This window comes from Berghia stephanieae, chromosome 8 (genome assembly GCF_034508935.2).
Source record: "Berghia stephanieae isolate SIO BIC M18660-M18661 chromosome 8, UCSD_Bste_1.3, whole genome shotgun sequence".
In the NCBI taxonomy this organism is placed as follows: domain Eukaryota; kingdom Metazoa; phylum Mollusca; class Gastropoda; order Nudibranchia; family Aeolidiidae; genus Berghia; species Berghia stephanieae.
In genome coordinates this window covers 54,071,854-54,081,853 of record NC_088367.1, presented here as the reverse complement: position 1 = coordinate 54,081,853, position 10,000 = coordinate 54,071,854, and the positions used below count along the sequence as shown (strand labels likewise).

General features: G+C 37.3%; 1 long non-coding RNA gene and 1 pseudogene across 1 annotated transcript in view; both read left to right on the top strand.

Annotated features, from left to right (window-relative positions):
• LOC144978884 (uncharacterized) overlaps positions 1-3,700 on the top strand; it is a 29,485-nt gene extending 25,785 nt beyond the window's left edge. The window contains exon 4 of the long non-coding RNA XR_013646621.1: positions 3,293-3,700. This is a non-coding gene — a long non-coding RNA (uncharacterized LOC144978884). The remainder of the gene's footprint in view (positions 1-3,292) is intronic.
• A 118-nt stretch (positions 3,701-3,818) lies between these two features.
• Positions 3,819-6,162, top strand: LOC144979070 (uncharacterized; annotated as a pseudogene).
• The last annotated feature ends 3,838 nt before the right edge of the window (positions 6,163-10,000 follow it).

Below are 10,000 nucleotides of genomic sequence, written 5' to 3'. Positions count from 1 at the left end.
TCTTCTTCTTCTTCTTCTTCTCTTCTTCTTCTTCTTCTTCTTCTTCTTCTTCTTCTTCTTCTTTCTTCTTCTCTTCTTCTTCTTCTTCTTCTTCTTCTTCTTCTTCTTCTTCTTCTTCTTCTTCTTCTTCTTCTTCTTCTTCTTCTTCTTCTTCTTCTTCTTCTTCTTCTTCTTCTTCTTCTTCTTTTCTTCTTCTTCTTCTTCTTCTTCTTCTTCTTCTTCTTCTTCTCTTCTTCTTCTTCTTCTCTTCTTCTTCTTCTTCTTCTTCTTCTTCTTCTTCTTCTTCTTCTTCTTCTTCTTCTTCTTCTTCTTCTTCTTCTTCTTCTTCTTCTTCTTCTTCTTCTTCTCTTCTTCTTCTTCTTCTTTCTTCTTTCTTCTTCTTCTTCTTCTTCTTCTTCTTCTTCTTCTCTTCTTCTTCTTCTTCTTCTTCTTCTTCTTCTTCTTCTTCTTCTTCTTCTTCTTCTTCTCTTCTTCTTCTTCTTCTTCTTCTTCTTCTTCTTCTTCTCTTCTTCTTCTTCTTCTTCTTCTTCTTCTTCTTCTTCTTCTTCTTCTTCTTCTTCTTCTTCTTCTTCTTTCTTCTTCTTCTTCTTCTTCTTCTTCTTCTTCTTCTTCTTCTTTCTTCTTCTTCTTCTTCTTCTTCTTCTTCTTCTTTCTTCTTCTTCTTCTTCTTCTTCTCTTCTTCTTCTTCTTCTTCTTCTTCTCTTCTTCTTCTTCTTCTTCTTCTTCTTCTTCTTCTTCTTCTTCTTCTTCTTCTTCTTCTTCTTCTTCTTCTTCTTCTTCTTCTTCTTCTTCTTTCTTCTTCTTCTTCTTCTTCTTCTTCTTCTTCTTCTTCTTCTTCTTCTTCTTCTTCTTCTTCTTCTTCTTCTTCTTCTTCTTCTTCTTCTTCTTCTTCTTCTTCTTCTTCTTCTTTCTTCTTCTTCTTCTTCTTCTTCTTCTTCTTCTTCTTCTTCTTCTCTTCTTCTTCTTCTTCTTCTTCTTCTTCTTCTTCTTCTTCTTCTTCTTCTTCTTCTTCTTCTTCTCTTCTTCTTCTTCTTTCTCTTCTTCTTCTTCTTCTTCTCTTCTTCTTCTTTCTTCTTTTCTTCTTCTTCTTTCTTCTCTTCTTCTTCTTCTTCTTCTTCCTTCTTCTTCTTCTTCTTCTTCTTCTTCTTCTTCTTCTTCTTCTTCTTCCTTTTTCTCTTCTTTCTTCTTCTTCTCTCTTCTTCTTCTTCTTCTTCTTCTTCTTCTTCTTTCTTCTTCTCTTCTTCTTCTTCTTCTTCTTCTTCTTCTTCTTCTTCTTCTTCTTCTTCTTCTCTTCTTCTTCTTCTTCTTCTTCTTCTTCTTTCTTTTCTTCTTCTCTTCTTCTTCTTCTTCTTCTTCTTTTCTTCTTCTTCTTCTTCTTCTTCTTCTTTTCTTCTTCTTCTTCTTCTTCTTTTCTTCTAAAAACAAAACCAAAACAAAGACCAAAACAAAACGAGGGACATACTTCACGAAATCAGACAAGTTAGCTATCAATTGATGGAATGAAGGTGACGTCACTCGGGTATTTGTAGTTGTTTTTTGCCATCCATGTTTATGAGTAATTCTAGCTAAACTGTATCAACAAGACTATAAAAGTTCAAGGTTACACATAGTTATGAGCACGTTTAGTGGATGTTGCGTTATATAAAATACCTCCAAAAAATTCTTGCCAAAATTAAAAAAAAAAAAAGAAATAGTTTTTTGGCCAGAAAAACGCCAGTTTTGGTGTAATCGTGCTGCAGAAACTCTACGTGATCTAATTGGATTCACCTTTTGCTATTTCATCATCTGCAGTTTTTAACCAATTATTAATTGGCGTACTCTGCAAAATCACGTATTTAAAAATTTGGCCAGAAAACTCGTCCTTCAAATATCCACCGATTTAAACGACCCTCATCTTCCAAAAAAAAAAAAAGAAAAAAACCCCCAAAAATCGCAAAACTGTGAATTTCATAAAGACTTCACCAAATCCCAGGTTTGAGAGTATTTACAAAGATGTGAGTCATTTAAATCGATCGATATTTGAAGGACGAGTTTTTCTGGCCAAATTTTAAAATAAAAATCCGTGTTTTTCCAGAGTACGAGAGTGAACGGGTTCAATATCTTCTGACATAAATTTGATTAGCGTGTATAAACGTGTCAGTTTTTGACACATCCCGTGTCTTCTTCTACACAGTTTTGTGGTTTGTTGTGCCGGGAGGTACCGTTGTGTAGAGTTTGACATGTGCAGTGATTCTTGATTTTGTTGGAAATATTTATAATTTAAGATTTGTTATGTGAAAGATCTTAGAGGTATTGAGGTTGGTGTGTTAATAATAATATAATGGATGTCTGTTTGTGATCTGCATTATTGTCATTATCATCATCATGTTCATAATCATCATCATCATCATCATCATCATCATCATCATCATCATCATCATGATTACTTACATTCATTTACTTACATTGTCTCATCGTACTCAGGTGAAAAATGAGAACCTGGCCGTTTACAGCGTTGTCCTGACGGGAAAAAAATGAAATATCGCCAAAAAGGCGTCTTATCTTGTTCTACATGTTATGTGTTACTATTTGTCAGAGACCCTTTGTAAAGCTCTTTGAGCACGTTTAGTGAATATTGCTCTTTATAGAAGCTCAAGTTTTTTTGTTTTCTCTTTAATGACACACGTTTTTCCTATCATATGAGAAAAGAGAATTTGTCGTTTATTTATTATTTATGCAGTAGCTTGCGGACTCCAGAACGCTTTTATTTGTCAGATATTTTCCCTCTATCGAAAGTGAAACAAGATAATATCAAACAGCATCTATTATTTTATGCGTAGTAAAACTATCGGGGACATTTTAAACGTTCTATCCATAGGGATGGATGACCTTCAACTTGTCAGAAAGTCTCAACCTTTCAAAGACTTTAAACTTTAATTCCGTTTTAAATATAACATCACGGTTGAAAGACACATATCGATGGTCTGCGGTTCAAACCTCTGAAGTCCCGATTTTCAAAATCGGCAGACCAAAACTCTGAAGTCTACATACTAGCTTTGCCCTCCATGTTTTATTTAAATGATGACATCAGAGGTCTGTCCACCCAAAATTAAATAAAACACGGTGTGCAAATCTCGTATGTAGACTTCAGAGGTCTGTTCCTCCGATCGTGAAAATCGAGACTTCAGAGGTTTGATCCGCCGACCATCGAAATTCAATCTCGAGACCAATGAGATCGTCCCTTCAGACCTCCAGAATGATGTCCATAATAAACTATCTTATTGAAATCTTTTTTTCTTGTTGTCTTTTTCAGATTGTACTCACACCAGCTGAAGAATGTCAGATAACACGATTCATTGATAAAGTAATAGATCATCTTCCCACCCTTTGTGATGTCAATAAATGACCTAAATCTACACAATTGACCATGACGTCACCAAGAGTACCTGCTATTGTCTTAGATGACAGGAAAGATTCGTCAACTTCAACTTCCACATCATCATCCTCAGCTGGTCATTCTCTTTATCAACAAAAAACGTTACCATCATCATCAACTTCATCGTCTTCAACATCTTCTAAAACACAGATCAAAGCTGCCACGGACACGCGAGACAGCAATACCTCAACAACGTCAATCCCATCATCACAAAATATCGTAGACGATGGTGGCAAAAACGAAACCCAAACAGCAACAACAACAACAACAATGTCACCTTCAATCAACGTCGTCTCCAAAAATAACAACAACATCAGCTCTACGACCCGAAAATCAACATCCACCCTTCAAAACATCAAATCTCGACTCGCTCATCATCCGATATCAGCATCCCGCTTCGAGCATGCCCGATATATCTCTTCACCAGGTCGGTGGCACTGGGGGAGGTGGGGCCGACGCTGTAGGAGGAGGAGGAGGAGGGGGCGGAGAAGGTGGTGGTGGTGGTGGAGCTGAGGGGGGTTTGGGAGGTAATGGGTTTGGAGAACATTATTTAGGGGTCTACTGTTCTCCGAGAACGACACGCAGGTCCGTGGACCTTGACTTGAAGGAAACAGTTCCGGGTCAATATGATTGGATGGAGTCTCTTGACACTTCCGCGAATTCGCTGAAAGTTCTGACAGCGTCCAGCCGTGTCGGAAGTGCGTTGTCTTTGAACAGCGAGTGCACAACGAGGAGTATCGGACTTTTATCCAACGATTCCGATTCCGAGGAATTTTCCCAGTCGGAGAGCAAACCTCCCGGACCGGGCAGTTGAGGAGATTCATGTCGTACCCAGAAGAGGCACAGATACCGGAATCGAATACGAGACCTTCTCAATCTTTAAGCAACTTAAAATCCGCTAACCATAGTCCATCGATGTCTAGGGGTGACCGGTACATGCAAAGACAATCTCTGGACTATGCGGATCTCGGGGAAAGCACCAGCACAATTATTATTCTTCCAGAGGAAAGTACAAGTTGTAATCGATTACGTAGATCTACGAATATTTTATCCAAAGAGAAAAATGTGGTTGACGACAAAGACGATGAAAATATCGTTTCTGAAATAAGCAGAGATTCAAAGACTGAAAATGTGTCGAATGTTGGAGACAATCATAAGGAAGGGGCCTCAAAAGACTTAGAGAGTTCCGGTAGTGGTGGTTGTGGTGGTGGTGGTGGTGGTGGTGGTGGTGGTGGTGGTGGTAGTAGTGGTGGTGGTGGGGTTGGTGGTGGGGGTGATGGTAAAAATCGGAGACAACAACAACAACAGCAAGACTGTGGAGTCAAGGCAGGGGGCGGGGTGTTGCCGAAGCGTAGTGTGATAGGGAGTGTGAGAAATGCCAACAATAACAACATGTTGTGTTATAAGTGTGATACGAACTCTCCTTCTCGCGAGGGTCGAATTAGGCAGTGGTTGCAGGATATGGATACCACACATACTGATGACGTCATACAATAGTGTGGACGTTTTGACTGGTGTTTCAATAATATTATTATTATTTCCACATGTAACGGAAACTGCTAAATTAATGTTAAATTGATCTCAATTCTTATCTCAACCCAAGTTATTCGAATCTACACCAAATTAAATGTAAACAATTGTTTATATCTGGTATTTTGTCTAGGGTGAAAGATCTGGGTGCGGTTCCTGACCTCCCATAGTGGCCAGGAAGGTACATACTGTGTCTTCTATCCCCCAATATCTGTTTTCCAACATGGTTTCTGTCTTTGTCTTGGAATGAAATCACCTGGTTTTGTCCTGGCCCTGACCGGATACCCTGGCTGGGAGGGAAACAATCAAATGTATAGTTAGTTTTCGGAGATGATATTTTTTTCACATGTAAATCATCTCTGTGTTATGTAGATACTGTAATATTTTTCCTTTTACATATGTATGATGTGTAAACAATAGACCCACACATAACCACGCCTCTCGGACAGTTTTCATAATGTAAACAATGGCAGTGATTGGTAAACATAGCGAACTATACAGCTTTTACTATCGATGGTACGTGTTTTAGAAAAATACCCACTGTTCTACCGCTTGATCAACAAAACAAACACAGAAAACTATGTGTAAACTTATTAAACGTTTACAATTGTGTGATAACTAGTCAACCAATTTGTCGGTATAAAAACAATGACAATGATTAGTGATAGGTCGACTTCATTCACGTTATTGTTTATAAACAACCAACTATGTTTGTCCGAGCACCCGCGAAGGTGTGTCACAAATTCCATGTTTTGATTGGTCCAAAATCTACTGGTTAATTCGGACCTGTGCTTATGTCTGGATAAGACATTTAGTGATCTCAAACTAAGTACACTGATCGTGTGCTCTTGGAATCTACAAAAACCAATTCCCTTTCTATGCCTTATTCTTGGATACTTTAATTGTAATTCTAGAACTTTTGACTATCCCATTTTCTTCCTTTTTACTGGCGCTGATATGACCTAAATGTGTTGCAAGCGCCGTAAAACCCTTAAAAAACAAAACAAAAACAAGGTGAAAGGTCAAGTAGTGATTGGGAGTCATTTGGCTCACAGAGCCCACGGAGCCGTTGTTCATTTCGGTCTTTATAGGGTGAAACTGACGATAGAACTTACTTGGTACCCTTTGTATAGAACGCTTGTATGTATATCGCAAATACTTCCGTCAGATCGAAGTGATCCAGTAACCCAATCTCTACAAGGTGGACAAAGTAAGGAGGAGGTGTGTGTGTGGGGGGGGGGGAGGGGGGAGGGGGTGGGCGGGTCTGAACAAATCTCGACTTCATCAGGGATTGATCTCGATCTATCTGTGTGTGAAGCGAGTGCTCTACCAACTGAGCTATCAGCACCCTCGTCTATCTGGACACCATGTCGGGTAAACTTAACTATAAAAACACGGTTTAGCTTGCGATTACAAAATTAAGAGTAACATCTAATGCATCCATTGGGGAGAATGGATATTTACTCAGTCCGATTTGTACATATTTGCAGGTCTGATAACCTAAATTTTATGGGCTCATTGTTGTAATGGAAATGTTCTTTAACAATGCAAAGTATTGTTCATTATAACAATACTTAAACAAGCCCATACTTGCTTTCGGTTGTTAGACCTGCTAATAGTATGTGCTCGTCATCATTGACTGAACCAAAACAACACACACTTCGTGGTTTGTTTTTATTGAAAAATAAAGTAATAGGGTTCAACAGTCGTGACGTCACTTCCCTCACAATGACGCATATTAATTTTGTAACTGGTTCTAAACTATCGGAACAATGGCGGACGCCCTTATGAAATACTTCTCCGAAGAGCATTATAAATCTGATCATGTTTTGACTTTTATACATTCTGATCACATGACATGTGAAAAAATTCTAGCCAGCATGAAGAATAAATAAAAATAACCGATTTTCTTTATTTAAAACCAAGCTACTGGTTGCTGGGCGGGTGTGACATCAGACTATTGAATCCTATTCTGTTTATCTGGTTGATTCAGACAAATTGGTGTGTCATAGATTTTAGTACATGTGTAATGTGTACCTACTAACTAATCCCAAGACTCACATTGGTTTGATCTCATTGTTGTAACGATATTTGTGTCCCGTCCTACATGTTAAATGTTGCTGTTGGCCGGGGACCCCTTGTAAAGCGCTTTGAGCACATTAAGTGGATATTGTTCTATATAAAGCTCAATTTAAAAAAATTAAAAATATATAAATGTTGCTGCTCGATGCTGGAATAAATAAATAACAATGTGACATTGAATGTAAGCAACAATTTAATATACAGAAAACAGATAATATGGACGTTTCGGGTTTCCCCTTTGTCAATAAAACAGGATGAATGAAACACTCCAGACGAATGAGATAATGAGATAATTTTATTCGTCTGTAGTGTTTCATTCATCCTGTTTTGTTGGTAAAGGGGTATTTGTTGACACGAAGAAACTCACACAAAAGCCAAATTGTATTCTATTTTTCAAATGAATAAACATGTAATTGGTATTTGACCTGTCAATAAGGCAGTCAAGTCGTGACGTCACACATTTTACTCTTCCGGTTCTAAACTCATTGGACATGTGTATGAGACCAGCCCTTCGGAGAACTAATAATGCATAGATATGTTTCATATTGAATCATAAGGTGAAATATCTGTTTTAGTTGCAGGATGTATAGACAGATTCTATATCTATAGGATACCAAGAAATTGCTATTGTCCGTTTCACGCTATAGAAACCGGGATAAACTTCTTCTTCTTCTTCTTCTTCTTCTTCTTCTTCTTCTTCTTCTTCTTCTTCTTCTTCTTCTTCTTTCTTTATTTCTTCCTTTCTTTTCTTCTTCTTCTTCTTCTTCTTCTTCTTCTTCTTCTTCTTCTTCTTCTTCTTCTTCTTCTTCTTCTTCTTCTTCTTCTTCTTCTTCTTCTTCTTCTTCTTGTTCTTTCTTTATTTTTTCCTTTCTTTTCTTCTTCTTCTTCTTCTTCTTCTTCTTCTTCTTCTTCTTCTTCTTCTTCTTCTTCTTCTTCTTCTTCTTCTTCTTCTTCTTCTTCTTCTTCTTCTCCTCCTCCTCCTCCTCCTTCTCCTCTTCTTCTTCTTCTTCGTCTTTCTTCTTCTTCTTCTTCTTCTTCTTCTTCTTCTTCTTCTTCTTCTTCTTCTTCTTCTTCTTCTTCTTCTTCTTCTTCTTCTTCTTCTTCTTCTCTTCTTCTTCTTCTTCTTTCTTCTTCTTCTTCTTTCTTTATTTCTTCTTTCTTCTTTCTTTTCTTCTTCTTCTTCTTCTTCTTCTTCTTCTTCTTCTTCTTCTTCTTCTTCTTCTTCTTCTTCTTCATCTTCTTCTTCTTCTTCTTCTTCTTCTTTTCTTCTTCTTCTTCTTCTTCTTCTTCTTCTTCTTCTTCTTCTTCTTCTTCTTCTTCTTCTTCTTCTTCTTCTTCTTTATTTATTTCTTCCTTTCTTTTCTTCTTCTTCTTCTTCTTCTTCTTCTTCTTCTTCTTCTTCTTCTTCTTCTTCTTCTTCTTCTTCTTCTTCTTCTTCTTCTTCTTCTTCTTCTTCTTCTTCTTCTTCTTCTTCTTCTTCTTCTTACTTCTACTTCTTCTTCTTCTTCTTCTTCTTCTTCTTCTTCTTCTTCTTCTTCTTCTTCTTCTTCTTCTTCTTCTTCTTCTTCTTCTTCTTCTTCTTCTTCTTTCTTTTTTTCTTTCTTTCTTTCTTTCTTTCTTGTCTTGGAATGAAATCACCTGGTTTTGTCCTGGCCCTGACCGGATACCCTGGCTGGGAGGGAAACAATCAAATGTATAGTTAGTTTTCGGAGATGATATTTTTTTCACATGTAAATCATCTCTGTGTTATGTAGATACTGTAATATTTTTCCTTTTACATATGTATGATGTGTAAACAATAGACCCACACATAACCACGCCTCTCGGACAGTTTTCATAATGTAAACAATGGCAGTGATTGGTAAACATAGCGAACTATACAGCTTTTACTATCGATGGTACGTGTTTTAGAAAAATACCCACTGTTCTACCGCTTGATCAACAAAACAAACACAGAAAACTATGTGTAAACTTATTAAACGTTTACAATTGTGTGATAACTAGTCAACCAATTTGTCGGTATAAAAACAATGACAATGATTAGTGATAGGTCGACTTCATTCACGTTATTGTTTATAAACAACCAACTATGTTTGTCCGAGCACCCGCGAAGGTGTGTCACAAATTCCATGTTTTGATTGGTCCAAAATCTACTGGTTAATTCGGACCTGTGCTTATGTCTGGATAAGACATTTAGTGATCTCAAACTAAGTACACTGATCGTGTGCTCTTGGAATCTACAAAAACCAATTCCCCTTTCTCTGCCTTATTCTTGGATACTTTAATTGTAATTCTAGAACTTCTATTTTTCAAATGAATAAACCTGTAATTGGTATTTGACCTGTCAATAAGGCAGTCAAGTCGTGACGTCACACATTTTACTCTTCCGGTTCTAAACTCATTGGACATGTGTATGAGACCAGCCATTCGGAGAACTAATAATGCATAGATATGTTTCATATTGAATCATAAGGTGAAATATCTGTTTTAGTTGCAGGATGTATAGACAGATTCTATATCTATAGGATACCAAGCAATTGCTATTGTCCGTTTCACGCTATAGAAACCGGGATAAACTTCGGCTCCATTGGTCCTATTTTGATGCTAAACTCAAAAGCTGGGAGTTAAATCGTAGCCATCGTTACGTTCAGTTCTAGCCTGACACTGAAACCCAAAAGACTGGAATTTTTACGTCAATATTTGTTTTTTTTTCACCGCCTAATGAGTTGTCGTTAGTAGATATTGAATACAACTCACGATTTGTTTTCTTTTGTGGTCAAAGACTTGTCTTTTGACGTCATTTTTTTGGTCAGTGTCAGGCTATAGATAGTATGCAGATGACGTCACTCAGGCCTTTGTTATTGTTTTTGCCATCCGCGTTTGTTAGTTGTTCTCACTAAACTGTATTAACCAGACTATAAAAGTTCATGGTTACACATAGTTTGTGTGTTGGTCCGTTATACTTCCGGATGG